We start from the raw sequence: 18,012 nt of genomic DNA on the forward strand, positions 1-18,012 counted from the left end.
AACAAAATGTTTTTCTGCCCTGAAAACATACTGTTAGGTCATTAGTTTGGACAGTGTTTCTTTTTTTTTTAAACATTTTTTTTTATTTTTTAAAAATTATTTATCCATTTATTTGAGAGAGAATGAGAGAGGGGAGGGTCAGAGGGAGAAGCAGACTCCCCGCCAAGCAGGGAGCCTGATGCGGGACTCAATCCCGGGACTCAGGATCATGACCTGAGCCGAAGGCAGTTGCTTAACCAACTGAGCCACCCAGGCGCCCTGGACAGTGTTCCTTAATCATTGATTGAATTGGTAGTGCTAAGCAGTGATTTGACTTTGAGGGTTTTCCTTTAAAAAAACTTGAGAATTCTCACAAAAATATTTTTAGGCAGATTTTAGTTTTTCATTTTTATTTTATTTTATTTAAAGATTTTATTTATTTATTTGACAGAGAGACAGAGCAGAAGCAGGGGGGAGTGGGAGAGGGAGAAGCAGGTTCCCCTTGGAGCAGGGAGCCTGATACGGGGCTCAATCCCAGGACCCTGGGATCATGACCTCAGCTGAAGACAGACATTTAACGACTGAGCCACCCAGGTGCCCCAGATTTTAGTTTTTTAACTAAAACTTTTTTCTTAATCATTAAAAAAAATAGATAATACATGAACCTGATACTTAGAGGCTATGCTAGGGTATATAGTGAAAAAAAAAGTCTGTGTTTTTCCCCAGATGGAACCACTGTTATGAATATGTGTGCTTCAATATTCAGTACATACAGATACAGGTTACTTTTATTTCCTTGTTTAGAAGTGATAGTGCACTATACATTCTGCTTTGCATCTTGTGGCTTATTCCATGCGAATACATTAGAGTGCCTCATCTTTGTCTTCGCAGTTGCACAGTTCTTCAGTGTATAGATTTAACCTACCAGTGCACATTTCTCCCCAGCTTTGCTATTATAAATAGTGTTGTAGTTAGCAACTTTGTATGTTTGCCATCTTGCACTTGTGAGTATTCTTGTAGGATAAATTTCTAAAAGTGGAATTTCAGAGTCAAAGGGAATGTGTATATTTAGTTTTGATAAATATTGTCAACTTTCTCTGTGTGGGGGTTGTTCTATCCTCAATAGAGGAGAGGGCTGCTTTACCCATAATTTTACCAACCTGGATTATAGTTTTATTGAATATTTGCGAATTTTGTAGGTGAAAATGGTATTTCATTGTAGTTTCATTTTCATATTATCTAATTTTGAGTGAAGCTGAGCATCTTTTTAAAAAATTATTATTACTATTTTAGGTAGGCTCCACACCCATTGTGTTAAAACCATGAGATAAAGAGTCACGTGCTCTACCAACAGAACCAGCCAGGCATCCCTGAGCATCTTTATATATGTTTAAAAACCATTTGTATTTCCTTTTCTGTCAGCTGTTTTAGTAAAATCCTTTGCTCATTTTTCTGTTGAGTCATTGGCTTTTCTTTCTTTTTTTTTTTAAGATTTTATTTATTTATTTGAGAGAGAGAGTGCGAGAGAGTGAGCACAAGTGGGTTGAGGGGCAGAGGGAGAAGTAGACTCTGCCGAGCAGGGAGGCCGATCGATGCAGGCTCAATCCTGGGATTCAAGGATCATGACCTGAGCCGAAGGCAGACGCTTACCCGACTGAGCCACCCAGGCGCCCCGACTTATTGGCTTTTCTTACTGATTTGTAAGAGCTCTTTATATATTGAGGGAATTGACTCTTTGGATGCCATATGTGTAGTAAGTAATCCATCCAGTTTGCCCTTTAACTTTTGACTTTAAGGTTTTAAAAATAATTCAGACTTTTATTATTTTAAAAAATAATTTAGAATTTTAAAACATTTTTTATTTTATAAATGTTTTTTATTTTTAGCTTTTAGGCTTTTAGAGTCCTTATTTATACTAATAATATACAATAACATTCCCCTGTGCTTGCTTCTAGTATTTTTACAATGTAAAGACTTTTAACATGTAACCCTTTGATCCATTTTGAATTTTTTTTGGTGTGAGGAGTGAGGTAGAGATCCTGCTTTATTTATTTTCTCTAGATGATGTTTGGATAATAAATACTGAGCATCAACTTGACTCTCTTGTGAAATATGCTCTGGGGTTTGCCATGCCTTCTAGTCTATGAATTGAGATCTTAAACTTTTTTTTTTTTTTTCAGAACAAGGCAGGTTCAACTGTTGATTTCTGAAACGTAAAAAGATCATTTTAGAGAAATTAGCTATTTTCCAGAGTACTTTCAAGCAAGTTGTATTGTGCCATTAAAAAAGATTAATAGTGTGTGATGAAGTTGGCATTGAGAAAACAGGTTTTAGATTAACAGCGTAGGCATACATACTGTGAAGAGATGAATCAACTTGCCAAACTACCATAATTTATTCTTTGTGTTAAAGGAGAGTACAATTCAGGATTTGAAAACTGTGTGGCTTACTTTCTAGATGACTCTTTTTTGAGGTGTATTCTACTAACGAGTGCTGTGGCATTAAGAAAGAAAGGGTTTAGTGGTCAAATTTCAGACATGGATTAAGCCAAGTTAAACAGATTATTTAACTTGTGGGTTAAATCTTTATCATGGACTGTAAGTTCTGACACTCCAAGGGAGAAGATCGTGTAAGCAATACTTTTTAAACCTAGTTTACTATAGACTCTTCTCGCAGACCATCTTTCTTAGGACAGGTGTTCCAGAGTTGTGCTTTTTTTTTGTTTTTGTTTTTTTAAAGATTTTTTTTTTTATTCATTTTAGAAAGAGGGAGAGAGGGAGAGTGTAAGTGGGGCAAGGGGCAGAGGGAGAGGAAGAATCTCAAGCAGATTCCCTGGCTGGATCTCACGATCCAGAGATCATGACCTGAGCCCAAACCAAGAGTCTGATGCTTAACCGACTGAGCCACCCAGGGACCCCTGTTCCAGAATATATTGGTTTGGGAAATGCTGTTCTTTGCCAGAATAATGGATTTGAGGGACCATTTCAAGTACGAATTTGGGGCATGTTCATGGTCAGTTCTCAACTGTTACATGTTTTACCTGTAGTTTCTATTCTTTGAGTTCTCATGTTCTTGGCTTAGCTTAAATTAAAGCCATTATTGTAGGTATAATTGCTGAACTGTCATCAGTGATCTTTAAGGCATTAGGCAGAACAGAAGTGTGTTTTTTTTTTTTTTTGTATTTTGCTTTTTTAGGAATGTGGTTTTTAAAAGTGGGGGAGGGCAAATGTACTAATTATTAAAAAGGAAAAGGAGGTATCACAAATTCTAGTCTAGCAAATTAGTCTTGGGCAGAATTCCTAGCATAGCGTCAAATAGATGGCTTATGAACACTTAGTGAGGAAAGAAGTGATGCTTAGGAGTCAACCAGGACTTCCGAGACAAGCCCTTTCACATTAACATCATTTCCTCTTGGACAGGGTCACCAGGTTGGTGAATCAGAGAAACACAGTAATGTCTAGGTTTTAGCAAGGCATTTGCAAGTATGTCTCAAGAAACTTTAGTGACAGGTTGGATAAATGTGGACTAGCTTATAAGGTAGTTAAGATTTATAGCCAGTTGAATAAATCATATTCAAAAAGAGCTGCTAGATGAGGAGTGACTGCTTAATGGGTGTGGGCTTTCTGGTGGTGAAAATTTTCTGGAATTGAATAGTCATGGTGGTTGCACAACATTGTGAATATAGTAAAAAAAACACTGAATTGCATACTTTAAAATTCAACATAAATGGTGAATTTATGTTATATCAATTTTATCTCAAGAAAGGAGCTGTTAGGTTTTTAAATTCAAAGAAAGGTCTCTAGGGTGTGTTACAGGTAAAACATTTTTATTGGGACTTATCAGTGATGTGTATTGATTGAGTTTGACTTAATTGCTGGAGGGGTGGTTAATACACTGCATGAAAGTTCTGCTTTCAAAATACCTTGGATCTAATGATGAGATTTGATAGTGATAAAATGTGACATCCTACACCAGGGTGTAGTTGCAAATGGAGTGTCGAGGTACAGGATAGAGTACTTGCATTTACGGGAATAGCATTAGTGGGAAAATTGAACAAAATGAAACAAAACTGTGTTGTTTATCAACTCATTAATAGAAATGTGGTATATGCAAAAGGAAAAGGTGGTTCCATTGTCCTCTGCATTGATCAGAGGCTACCTGAAGTTGGCCATAATTTAAGAGGGACCTTGACAGTAGTCTAGAGCAGGGATGATAGATACTTGGTGGGATTCTTTCACACCCACAGCAGGCACGGCTGATAGATCAGAATCCTTTTCAACATAGGACCTGAGGCAGTGGATGTTGGCCCACTGGTTGAGACATGGTTATTGCTCAAGGACTAGGGCGTGTTGAATGACCCTGACCAGGATGATAAAAGATCAATAAATTACGATGTATGATGAATCATTGAAAGGACCAAGATTATTTAATATGGAGACAAGGTTTCCCTAGAAATGTAGAATCTCAGAAGTGCGATAGTCGTCCAGTATAGGAATTCATTCAACTGTTAACATTTTGCCTACATTATTTTTTTAAAGATTTATTTATTTGAGAGAGAGAGAGTGTGCACTCGTGTGCAGAGGGGAGGGGCAGAGGGAGAGGGAGAGAGTCTTAAGCAGACTGCCCTGAGTGCAGAGCCTGAAGCAGAGCTCAATCTCATGACCCTGAGATCACACGATGTGAGCTGAAACCAAGAGTCGGATGCTTAACTGATGGTGCTACCGAGGCACCCCAACATTTTACATACATCAATTTAAAAATCCCTGAAAAAATGGAAGAGGGGTTCGATTTATCATGTGTGGTACCAGAGAAACAGAACCAGGCAATGGAAATCTGTTTAATATGAGGAACTTTTTTTTTTTTAAGATTTTATTTATTTGAGAGAGTGAGAACAAGCAGAGGGAGTGGCAGGCAGAGGGAGAGGGAGAAGCAGGCTCCCTGCAGAGCAGGGAGCTCGATGCGGGGCTCCATCCCAGGACCCCGGAATCATGACCTGAGCCGAAGGCAGCTGCTCAACCAACTGAGCCACCCAGGCGCCCCTGAATGACTTGATAACATTCTATTGTGCGCTCTCTCTCTCTCTCTTTTTTTTCCTGACATGGCTAAACCAGTGGGGAAAAGCACCTCGTATAAAATAAAACAGGTAGACAGCGTTTCTGGGCTCTGTTCAGGACGCTCTAATAGAACTGCAGAGAAGATGGCGAAAGCTTAACGCAGTCCTGTCCTTAGGGGTTTACAGATTAATTGGACAGATGGGGCACCACCATCTCAGAAGTTACTCAGCATCAAAGGCTGAAAGGTCTAACTAATGTCACAAGACAATCTACAGCTGCCAATGAAATGATGCAGTTAAATGTGTGAGAGTTTAGATGAGGGAAAGATTATTTTATGGCAGAGTTTTGCAAGATAAGCTGAAATTAGAAGGGAGAGAAGGCAAAGCATAAATAGACATATTTTTGTGTTCCTTTAGAGTTGAGACTGTCTTTTCCCGTTTCTGGTATCCAGGAACACCCCTTCCACAGTGCTTTTCCACAAAGTGGATGCTCAGGAATATTCATTTGAATTGGTGCAAAGTTGTGTGGAGTGTGGGGGTTGGGGTGGTTAAGAGAATTTCAGTATTGTGGGGATAAGAGCTTAGGATAATTTGGGGCGCCTGGGTGGCTCAGTCGTCAAGCGTCGGCCTTCGGCTCAGGTCATGGTCCCAGGGTCCTGGGATCGAGCCCCGCATCGGGCTCCCTGCTCGGCAGGAAGTCTGCCTCTCCCTCTCCCACTCCCCCTGCTTGTGTTCCCTCTCTCGCTGCGTCTCTGTCAAATAAATAAATCTTTAAAAAAAGTTTTTTTTCTAACCCTAACAAATTTATCCCGTCTCATTTAGCATGCCAGCTTTACCATAGTGATGGAAGTATCTTTCTTCCTAAGACTCTCTCTTTTTTTTTTTTAAGATTTTATTTATTTGAGGAAGTGAGCCTGATGTGGGACTTGATCCCAAGATCCTGGGATCATGACCTGAGTTGAAGGCAGATGCTTTTTTTTTTTTTTAATACTATTTCATTTTTTTTTAAAGATTTTATTTATTCATTTTGACAGAGAGAGACAGCGAGAGAGGGAACACAAGCAGGGGGAGTGGGAGAGGGAGAAGCAGACTCCCTGCTGAGCAGGGAGCCCAATGCGGGGCTCGATCCCAGGACCCTGGGACCATGACCTGAGCCGAAGGCAGACGCTTGACGACTGAGCCACCCAGGCGCCCCAAGACTCTACTATGTGTGGTTTGGATCCTGTGCCTTCTTGTCTTCTAGGGTCCTTACTCCAGTATTGTTTTCTTAACTGTAACTAACATTTTTTCCTGCTGAATCTTTTCTCTGTAGTACATAAACATCTTCATTCATTCAAGATCTACTCCCTTAATACTAGGCCCTACTCTGATTATTGTCCCTTCTTTTTTTTCCTTCAGGAAAAACTTGTCTGTATTCTCCGTGTCCACTTTATCTTAACTCCTGTGGGTGTGACTTGTGCGCCCTCCTTTCCCCCACTGAAATTTCTCTTGCTCGAGTCACTGATGACCTAATTGTTATGTCTGTTGGAAAATTTTCAGTACTTTTTTTTATGACACACACACACACACACACACACACAGCGGATGGGGAGTGAGAGAAAGCATCGTAAGCTGGCCCCAGTGAGAAGGCCAAGGCGGTCTCCCGACCCTGAGGTTATGGACCTGATCTGAAATCAAGAGTCAGATGCTTAACCTACTGAGCCATCCAGGGGCCCCCAATATGTATCTTTCTTAATCTCGGTGGCATATGACACTCTATAGTCTATTCACTCATGAAATTTTCTTCCTTTTAACTGGGTAGTTTTTATACTTTTTAAAAAAATTTTTAATTATTTGTCAGAGAGAGAAAGAGCACAAGCAGGGGGAGCGGCAGGCAGAGGGAGAAGCAGACTCCTCGTGGAGCAGGGAGCCCGATGCGGGCCTCAATCCCAGGACCCTGGGATCATGACCTGAGCTGAAGGCAGATGCTTCATCAACTGAGCCACCCAGGCATCCCAGCTTTTCACACTTTCTGAATTTTGACCTTTGTATATATATTCCCTATCTTAGGAAAGTAAATTCAGGTAGCACCTCCTTGAGGGAGCACCTACCCTTACTCCAGGTTTGAGTTAGATGCTTGTCTCTTGTGTTTCCACCCCTCCTCACCACCGTATCTTTTTTTTATAGCTTTTCACAATATATTATAAATTCCTTGTACTTTTCTCTTCCCTAATACACTGTGAGCCTCAGAGGGCAAGGAGTATGTCCTTAATGAGTATGACAGTTAACTCCTCCGCCTGATCTATTCTCACTAAATACTAGGTCTAAAAATTAAATTTTTGACCTATGACTTGCTATATAGGCTCTCCTTGTTCCCCTGGGGCTCTGGCAGCTGCAGCAGTAGGCTGTGATGAGTTCAATTTGCTTTTGCAAAGAAATGTGTACCTGTCTTCTGCCTTGTAGAGGACTCTCACCTGTTTCTTTTCTCACACGCTGCTCACGGCCAGCAGTAACTGGGCTGCAGCTGCTGAGATTTAGTATCATCTAAGTTTAACTCAGTTTGAGGATTTTTTTTTTTTTTCCATTTAAGGTTAAAAGGTCTTTCATGCTTTATGGTAGATGGTAAAGTAGAGAAGGAGGGCTTGATGGATCGAACGTTGTAATGTTTCCCTAGGCTCTGCATCCGAAGACTCTGGGAGTGAGCAGTTAATCCTTTTAGCCCAGGGACTTTAAAAAAAAAAAAAAAAACTTCATTGAAGTAATAATTTACATGCCATAAAGTTCTCCTATTTTTTAATGTACAACTTAATAATTTTTAGTAAATTTACCAAAATAGTACAGTTGTCACCATAGTGTAGTTTCCATCACCCCAGTAAGAACAGGGACTCTTGAAATATGATAACCATTAGACATTTAATTTCGAACGGGGACTCTTGAAATATGTTAACCATTAGACATTTAATTTCGACACATAGACTTGACACAACTTTCCCAGTTCAGCAAAGAGTAAAGTTATTTGCTCAGAGATGGGTCTGTGTTAGGTATCAAGAAACACAGAGGTAAAATAAGTTACTTAAGAAGAAGAACAAAGTTTCCCTTCTGTTTCTCATTCTTATAGCTGTTCAGATTGGCTTAATTTATACTCAGGTTTCTTTTAAAGTAGGTACTGTCAAGGTTTCTCATGTGCTTGCATGCCTTGGAAAACAAGCCTTTATCATTTCTTGCCTGGATTACTGCTGTTACTTCCCTAGATCTTCCTCGCCCCTTACCAATTCCTCCTCATTCATACCGCTTCGAGTGATCTCTCAAGTTATATCCGATCATTTCATCCTCCCCCTCACCCCTTTTTTTAGGTAGGCTCCATCCCCAGTGTGGAGCCCAGTACAGGGCTTGAACTCACAGTCTTGAGCTCAAGACCTGAGCTGAGCTCAGGAGTCGGACGCTCAACTGACTGAGCCACCCAGGTGCCCCGATCATTTCATTCCTGTTTGAAATCCTTCAGAGGGTCTGCGCATTCTCTTCCCTTGGCCTGACATGTTTGCCCCCCTGAACACCTCCGCACCCTCCTCACCCCACACATAGTCCTTCAAGACCTAAATGCCATTTTCTCTGAGAAACTAGCCCTAATTCCCTTCCTTCTTCAGGTGGTGAGGAGTTCTTAATTGAATGCTCTGCATTCGTTTCTCTCTCTCGTTTTTTTTAACTAACTGGATTGAAATTACTAGGCTGTTTCCAGTGCCTGGATGGTGCTTAGATGTGTTAGTGTCTTAGTAGAATCCTAATTGCCAGGAAAGACTGCCCAGCTTGGGAGGTTTTCGGCAGCGAGTAACCCTGGCATGTGGGGGCATTTGCTGTGCAAGCTGGGTGTGGTAACCGGAGGAGCAGCTCCTGGAGGAACCGAATCTCGATGGTTTGGAGTAGTCAGTTCCGGCATTGGTATGTTCCCCTCTGTATTGCACTGAGCTGGGAAACCACTGAAGTCACGTGCTCGGCAGAACTCGTTCAACTCGTTTCCTCCTCACAGACCCCTAATTCACATTCCCACCCTGATTCTTTTCTCCCAATGCGTGCTCGAGGTCTGGGCTTGTTTCAGGGCTTACCGCACTAAGAGTTCTCTGAATACTGATTTCTTTGTCTTGCTGCCTGGTGGAATGGGTAGGGCCAAGCATATAGTCCCTTTGACAAACGCTATTGGTAAGACAAGGTAGGCAGGTATTAGACAGGTTCCTGGTTGTCAGGCTCTAGAAGGAGGTTTATTCCTGGGATCTAGCTCTTTGATGCACGTACTCCTGTGTATGGAACACGGGTACACAGTGCCCATTATTTAGGGCTTGTTGGTGTATGTTTGCATACGGTATCTCAGCTGATCCTCCTAACAGTCTTACCGTGTTTTTACGGACAGGAAACTGAAGCTCAGAGAGGTTAGATTGTCATTCTTATTTCCTTCCCTCATTACTCAGGGAAGAAGTGGGCCTGTTCCTCTGCATAGCTAGTGCCCCCTGTGTTCTTTAGAATGTTGCCTTCTTCCTTGGCTCTTTATTTCTTGTCTCTTCAGTCTCCTCAGCACTTGCTGCTTTCTTGCAGCCTGGAATTAAGTGCCTCTTCCTGAGTCATAAAAAGAGAGAGGTGCCTTCCCAGGACATGCCACCACCTCAGACCAAACCCTTTCTCCATTCCTCCAATTTCTCTTCCCTTCTTGAACTTCCTCCAAAGGAAGTCTACTTTGGCTGTTTCTAGTTCCCCACTTCTACTTGCTTGTCTAGTTGTATCTCCCTCCCCCTGCTCACCACTCCACTAAGATTCCCCCTTGGGGGGGGTCACAGATGGCCTTCTTCCATGTTTGCTGCGCCCTTTTTCCTTTGCCATCCACCTCTGCAGCAGCGAAGTTGGCAACCTCTCCCAGCTTCCTGAAAAGTTTTCCTTCCTTGCTTACCATCATGTGATTCTCTCATGGCTCTCATTTTACCATAGTCGTCACTAGTCTTAGTAATACACAGCACTTAAGTGTTGGTGTTCTCTGAGGCACAGTCTTGACCATTTTTTTGTTATTTATTTATTTATATAAGTCACCTCTGCACCCAGTGTGGGGCTCGCACTTATGACCCCGAGATCAAGAGTCACATGCCCCTCCGACTGAGCCGGCCAGGCGCTCCTTGGCCATATTTTATTTTGTTCTACCGTCTGTTTCTCTGGTGAGCTCACCCACCCCCATGGTGCCACTTTTCACACCTGGGTCTCCAGCCGGGTCTGTCTCCTGAGTTTTCCAGACTTGTGTTTCCACTGCCTACAGGGTGTCACCACCTGATGTCCCGTTCATGTTTCCAGCTGAACGCGGTTCCAGCATGAATTTGTCATTCTGGCCTGCTTCTGCTGGTGGCCCCCGCCTCGTTGACTGGCATCCTTTCATTTAGTCATCCGGGCCACAAGTCACCACATCATCTTTTAAAATAAAGCAACATTTTGCCTTTTATAGAAGTTTCTGAAAGTTTACTAAACATGGTACATGTTGCCAGATTTTCTTCTGGAACAGTGTGAGGATGTGGGGTTTCCCCACATATTGGACAATAGTAAGTTGGTCTTGTTCCTTTTTATCTTTGCCAGTCTGGTAGCCAAATAATGGTGTTATTGTTACTTTAATTTGCATTTCTTTGATTAGTAGTGAGATTAAGAGTTTTTCCTATAATTATGGCCATTTACTTCTTTTGTGAGTTGCCTGTTTATGTTTCTAGATTTTTCTAGGGAAATACTTGTCATTTTATTTCAAGCATTTAAAATGTATATATACATATAAAGATTAGGAGATTATTAATTTCTTGTTATGTGTTGCAAATTTTCCCTCTAGTTTATCTTTTCTTTAAAGTATTTTAATTGTCCTATGGAAGTATAAGTGCTTTTTATGTAGCCAATTTATTTCCTTTTTTTTGTAGAGCCCAGCACAGGGCCACAGGGCTTAAACTCAGGACCCTGAGCTGAGATCCACAGTCCGTCCCTTAACTGACTTAGCCACCCAGGCTCCCCTCCCTCTTTCTTTATATCTCCTGCCATAATTTTGTTTGAAGAGGCTTTTCCCATTTCAGGATTGTACAACCATTCATCTGTATTTTTTCCTCCTTTTATCTTACTCTTTTAAAAGCGTCTGCCTTCGGCTCAGGTCATGATCCCAGGGTCCTTGGGATCGAGCCCCGCGTCGGGCTTCCTGCTCGGTGGGAGGCCTGATTCTCCGTCTCCCACTCCCCCTGCTTGTGCTCCCTCTCTCGCTGTGTCTCTGTCAAATAAATAAAATCTTAAAAAAAAATCTCTAATCCATTTTTTAAATTTAAATTAAAAAATATTTTTAAAGATTTTATTTATTTATTTGAGGTAGAGCGAGAGTGAGAGAGAGAGAGAGAGAGAGCACAAGCGGGGAGTGGCAGCCAGAGGCAGAGGGAGAAGCAGGCTGCCCGCAGAGCAGGGAGCCCAATGGGGGCTCAATCCCAGGACCCCGGCATCATGCCCTGAGCTGAAGGCAGACGCTCAACCAGCTGAGCCACCCAGGAACCCCCTAAGTTTTTTAAAGTAAACTCTTCCCCCAATGTGGGGCTTGAACACATGACTCTTGAGATCAAGAGTTGCGTGCTCCACTGACCAAACCAGCCAGGCTCCCCTCTAATCCATTTGGTGTTCAATGTCAGTAGGAAGATGTGAAGTCAGGAGCTAACTTTGCCTCCCTGCCCGCCCCCCCCTTTTCCCAGTTGTCTGGAAGGCCTTGTCTGCTGCCCCTTGTAGCCCTTACTGCCAGCTCTCTAACCAATTGTCAAGTAGGGTCAGTTTTTCCCTTGTAATTACTCATCAGTTTTCTTTCTCTTCCTACCATTGCCCTAGTCAAAGACCTTACAGGATTCCTCTGACCAACCCACTCTTCTGTTCAAAAACTTGGGTGGTTCCCACTGCCTGAGAATTAAAATTCTAATGCTCCAGATACATCTCTACCTACTCTCTACTGCAGTGACTCATGATCATCCCCCAAATACACCATTTGTTGTCATACCTTTTTTTTTTAATTCTTTTTTTAAAAAAGTTATTTCTACACCCAGCAGGGGCCTTGAACTTTCAACCCTGACATCAAGAGTCATATTCTCTACTAACTGAACCAGCCAGGTGCTCCTGTTTTTGTGCCTTTTTGCCCTTCATTTATGCTTTATCTCAAATCTCTCCTTTTCCCATTTTTTCACCTCTTCAAATAACAGTTTATCTTACAAAGCCTAGTTCACATATCATCCCCTGTTGTAGCTAGTTGTTTAAACATCTCTGTTCCTAGGGGGTGATCTCCTTGAAGGTGGGAACAGGCATTTAGCACATTTCATGCTGCTGATAACTGTTGCATGGTGTAGTCCATTAGAAATGTGTCCTGGGGCATCTGGGTGGCTCAGTTGGTTTAAGTGGCAGACTCTTGATCTGGGCTCAGGTCATGATCTCAGGGTCCTAGGATCCAGCTCTGCATTGGGCTCTGAGCTCACCCAGGAGTCTGCTTGATTGTCTCTCTCCCTCTCTGTCTGCCCCCACCACGCTTTCTCTCTCTCTAAAATAAATAAATCTTAGGGGCACCTGGTTGGCTCAGTCAGTTAAGCATCTGCATTTGGCTCAGGTCATGATTCCAGGGTCCTGGAATCGAGCCCCATGTCAGGCTCCCTGCTCAGTGGAGAGCCTGCTTCTCCCTCTCCCTCTCCCTCTCCCTCTCCCTCTGCCTGCCACTCCCCCTGCTTGTGCTCTCTCTGTCAAGTAAATAAATAAAATCTTAAAAAAAATAAAAAATAAAATAAACAGATCTTAAAAAGAGAGAGAGAGAAATGTGTCCTGAATGGATGTGTAGCTGTCAGAGTGGATAGGTGTTTTTTTGAAAGTTGATTTAAGGGGTGCCTGGGTGGCTCAGTCGTTGGGCGTCTGCCTTCGGCTCAGGTCGTGATCCCAGGACGAGCCCCACATCGGGCTCCCTGCTCTGTGGGAAGCCTGCGCTTCTCCCTCTCCCACTGCCCCGCTTGTGTTCCCTCTCTCGCTGTGTCTCTGTCAAATACATAAATAAAATCTTTTAAAAAAAAAAATTGATTTAAGGGGCGCGTGGGTGGCTCAGTTAATTGTCTGCCTTCCACTCAGGTCATGATCCTGGGGTCCTGGAATTAAACCCCAGGTCTCCTGGAACTAAGCTCCGGGTCAGGCTCCCTGCTCAGTGGGGAGCCTGCTTCTCCCTCTCCTCCCCACTTACGCTCTCGTGCTCTCTCTCTCTAAATAAAATCTTTAAAATTAAAAAGAGTTGATTTAAAATGTGTAAAACAAAGCTCCATAGAAATAGGCTAAATGTGAGAGGTAGATAAGAATTATTTATAAGAATTGTGATGTATTTATATTAAAAACAGACTTTTATATAAGCACTCATTTTCCACACTAATTGTGTCAGTGTCACCAGTGTTCAATGTGCTTCTCTCTTGGTGCTTGATACAGGAAAGTCTGTTGGTGAGGTTGTGTACTGTGGTGCAGGGTGCTTCGGGAAGTACAGCTTCAGAACTTGAGGTTTTGTTAGTGTTCAGAGGTGGTAGCTATTGTTATTAAAGGAGACAGTAGATTGTAACAGTTTGGGTTTTAGAATCACACCAACTTGGGTTCAGGTGTGAGCTCAGCCACTTACCCGCTGGGTAATCTTGGATGGGTCACTTTTGGGAGCCCATGGTTTCCTTATCCCTAAAATAAAAACAATAATACCACGTAATGAGGTTTTTGCAAGGATCAAGTGGGATAGTGCATTCAAAGTATTTAGCTTTATATCAGCCATGTGGTGTTAGATTCTTTTTTCATGTTATTTATATTGAAAATGAGCTATATATTTTTATTTTATTTTTTTAAGAGGGAGAGATAGATGGGGGAGGGAGAGAGAGAGAATCTTAAGCTGGGCCTGGAGCCCAGCACGGGGCTTGCTCGCCCAACTCTAAAATCATGACCTGAGTCGAAATCAAGAGTTGGACACTTAACTGAGCCACCCAGGAGTCCTGAAAACAAACTATTTAGATACTGCTGTTTTCATGTTTAGTAGTTGTGTTTTAGATCTGAAGCCACTTTTTAAATTTTTTAGATAATTTTCATGTGACTTAGATTTGCTAAAGCAGTTCTAACGTGTTAACTTGAGGAGGAGAAAAATGTTGGAAGTTTATTTCCCTTGTTGTGAGAGGAGGGACTAAGAACGCTACTCTCCATTTTCTTCAAAACTCTGTGAGAGATAGAAGACATGTAAGAGTTCTTGTTACTGAGTTTTATTTGTGGCCACAGCTGAGAGTCCTGATCACAGGTAGTGTGTGCTGACGTTACCATGTGGTGTGATAGTCTTAGAACTTTAAACAATTTTTTTTTTATTTTAAGATTTTTTTTATTTATCTGACAGAGAGAAAGACAGCCAGAGAGGGACCACAAGCAGGGGGAGTGGGAGAGGGAGAAGCAGGCTTCCCGCCGAGCAGGGAGCCCGACGCGGGGCTCGATCCCAGGACCCTGGGATCATGACCTGAGCCGAAGGCAGATGCTTAACCAACTGAGCCAGCCAGGCGCCCTAGGTTTATTTACTTTTTAATTTTAGCTTTATTGTGGTATAATTAACATATAAAATTGTAGGGTATTTAAAGTGTACAAAAAAAATAAAGTGTACATTGTGGTAATTTGTTATATGTATACGTTATGAAAGGTTTAGGTTTTGTTTTGTTTTTTGAGAACATTCAAGTTCTTACTCTCTTGGCAAATTTCAGTTACACAAACATGGTGATCAACAACAGTCATGTTTTACATTAGAGCCTCAGACCTTACCCTCTTTTTTTTTTTAAGATTTTATTTATTTATTTGATAGATAGAGCCAGGGAGCACAAGCAGGGGGAGCAGCAGAGGCAGAGGGAGAAGTGGGCTCCCCACTGAGCAGGGAGCCTGATGTGGGACTCAGTCCCAGGACCCTGGGATCATGACCTGAGCCGAAGGCAGACGCTTAACCATCTGAGTCACCCATTGCCCCAGACCTTATCCTCTTACAGCTGAAAATGTGTACCCTTTTGCCAACCTCTCCTTTACCCCTTACCCCATGGCAACTACTTTTCGACTGTGTTTCTATGAGATTTTTTTTTTTTTAGATTTTATATATAAGCAGCTATATATTATATATAAGCATTATACCCAGTATAATGCCCACGGGTTCATCTCTGTTGTCACAGATGGCAAGATTTCCTTCTTTCTCATGGCTGAATGCTAGGCCAGTGTGTGCGCGTCACATCTTCTGTATCCATTCATCTGTGGTTGGGCACTTCTCTTGTTTCCTTGTCTTTTTTTTTTTTTTTAATTTATTTATTTGAGAGAGAGAGAGAGAGAAACACCATGAGAGGGGAGAAGGTCAGAGGGAGAAGCAGGCTCCCCGCTGAGGGGAGCCCGATGTGGGACTCGATCCCAGGACTCCGGGATCATGACCTGAGCCGAAGGCAGTTGCTTAACCGACTGAGCCACCCAGGCGCCCTCTTGTTTCCTTGTCTTGACGACTGTGAATAATGCTGCAGTGAACATGGGAGTGCAGATATCTCTTTGACAGCCTGCTTTCATTTCATCTGACTGTACACCCAGAATTGGGATTGTTGGATCATATGCAGTCCTATTTTTAATTTTTTAAGGAGCCTCCACATTTCTCCTTCTCCTACGCCAGTTTACACTCCCACCAGTAGTGCACACTAGTTCTCTTTTCCCCACATCTTTCCCTTCAAGTGTAATCCATTTTGAGTTGATTTTTGTGAATGGTGTAAGGTAGGGATCTGTGCATAGATTTATTTAAAAATGTATTTATAAAGCAAGGGACACCTGGCTGGCTCACTTGGTGGAGAGCATGTGACTTGATCTCGGGGTTGTAAGTTTCAGCCCTACATTGGTTATAAAGAATACTTAGAAATAAAATCTTAAAAAAATACATATTTATAAAGCTAAATTAAATGCTTATGTTTTATAAGGAAGTTTTGTGTCTGAGTTGAAAATCAGTGTGGACTTAAAGTTAAACTAAAATACTTAAAACCCTGTTTAGTGGACAGAATGTGGAGAGATACTAGACTTTTTCCTGTATGGGATATCTGACACTTGGCCTTGTTTATTCCACCCTGTGGGGCTCAGCCCTGTTAGGTTTTTGGAGTGACGTGGTAAGAGCAGCAGTGGTCTAGTGAAGAGGATTCTTAACCGGGAATCAGGGTCCTGTTATTCTGCCTTTGCCACTCGCTGGTAGTTGACCTAGGATAGATAGACCTTGTACTTGTAAAATGAGGGAGTTGTACAAGTAGGTATCGCCTTTGGGTAAACTTTTGAACAAAAAAAGTTTCTTTAATGTTTATAATTTTTTTATTTTGGAGTTAGACTTCTAAGGTCCTTTCCTTAGGAATTAATTCTAAATACAGCAGAACATTGTGCACAGAGATGTTCCTTGCGGTGTTACTTAATAGTTGAAACTATTTGGAAGTGACATGAGTCCAACATAGGTGACCAGTTAAGCACTTGGTAGAATTTTTGTGTAACTTAGTCTTCAGAAATTATATAATAACATGGAAAATATTCATAAAATATTGAGAAGTGTCTAATAATTTTCTCTAATGAATACATATTATTATTAAAAAAAAAAAAACAACACCAAAGGGATTTGCCCTAGAAGTGCTTTAAGTTCCTGGCTATCATCTTGTGATTCTGTGGTTTAGTGTCAGAGGGGGAATCTCAGATGGGCTGTAGCGGACAGAAAGGAGGGTTTGTTGTATCTTCTTGGGATTATAGTAGAATCTAGACTTCTGCTAATATTAAAAATTAGAGTAACATAGCACCCTACTTAGTACTCTTAATTTTTCAAAGCAATTTGGTCCTGATTTAACTTATTTTGTTTTATTTTTTTTTAACTTATTCTTAAAAACGAACCAGGTGATACTCTGTTGTGAGACAGAGGTCACCACCCCGTGTGTGGTAATTTGGAGGGCAGTTTTGGGGTTTGGGGCAGCTGAAAGACACTTCTGTATTTTGCCTATTTATTCTAGCTCTCCCTTACCCCTTTTCATCAGATCACAATTGGCTCTTCTTCTGGCCTGACATTTCTGTGATGGCAAGGTATTTTATTCCACTATACAAAACTTCTAAGTCTAGCTGTTAGGACTGTTTTACAGCAGTTTGCCTAGAGAAGGCGTGGATAAAGGCTTGTGGGAGATGTCACCCCATGGTCCCTCCTTTTACTTTGATTTTGATGTAATGATCTCAGAGGAGAACCGAAATGCCTTTGGTAACTAGCTCTGATTCAAGGCAAAAGCGTGCACTGTGCTGTTTATCCACAGTCTTCCCTATATGTTTACCTTATTTTGAGGAGAAAATAAGTAATTTTTTTCCTCATTACATGGTAAAGGGCTGTTTTTGGCTTAGACTGCAGTTGTTCTAGGTTTGTTTCTGTTAATGAGAACACAAGTTAGACTGTCCCCTGAGAGCTGGGGTTTCCAGGAGCTGTTTGCCATATCCTTTTTAGCAATAAAATATTGGAGGGCTGATTATAGAAGATATATCCTTGGACTACAACTGTTTTCCATACCGACGACCTACATTCCTTTCCACATTGCCCTTCTGGTCTTTGGGCTCTTGCAGAGGTTTGGATTTTATAGCTCTTACCATTTGGTTTCTAATTTAACTACTATGGCAACTCTTCTGGAAAACTCATTTGTTGTCCCCCCCCCGCTCCGTGATCATTTAAGTTCTATGACCTGAAAGAAAAGCCAGAGGTAAAAACTTACTATCATCGGGTATAGGGAACAATCAGAAAATTCTCTGGCCCATGCATACACCCGGCCAGTATTTATTTAAATACATACTATGACTATTTATACAACTTGAGAAACACAGGGAAGTTGTTCCTTTTCCTTATACTGTGTTGTAAAAATTCTGAGCAGTAATCTCAGTTTGGAAAGTTAGAATTAATACAAGAAAATCTATTCTGAATTATAAAAGTA

General features: G+C 41.6%; 1 protein-coding gene across 1 annotated transcript in view; it reads left to right on the plus strand.

Moving 5' to 3' along the window:
- The window catches only part of IQGAP1 (IQ motif containing GTPase activating protein 1), a 101,582-nt gene that overhangs the window by 13,503 nt on the left and 70,067 nt on the right, over positions 1-18,012 (plus strand). The gene's annotated exons all lie outside the window — the stretch shown is intronic.

This window comes from Eumetopias jubatus, unplaced genomic scaffold (assembly GCF_037043125.1).
Source record: "Eumetopias jubatus isolate StellerSeaLion01/CBP00866 unplaced genomic scaffold, mEumJub1_p1.0 scaffold_7, whole genome shotgun sequence".
Lineage (NCBI taxonomy): Eukaryota > Metazoa > Chordata > Mammalia > Carnivora > Otariidae > Eumetopias > Eumetopias jubatus.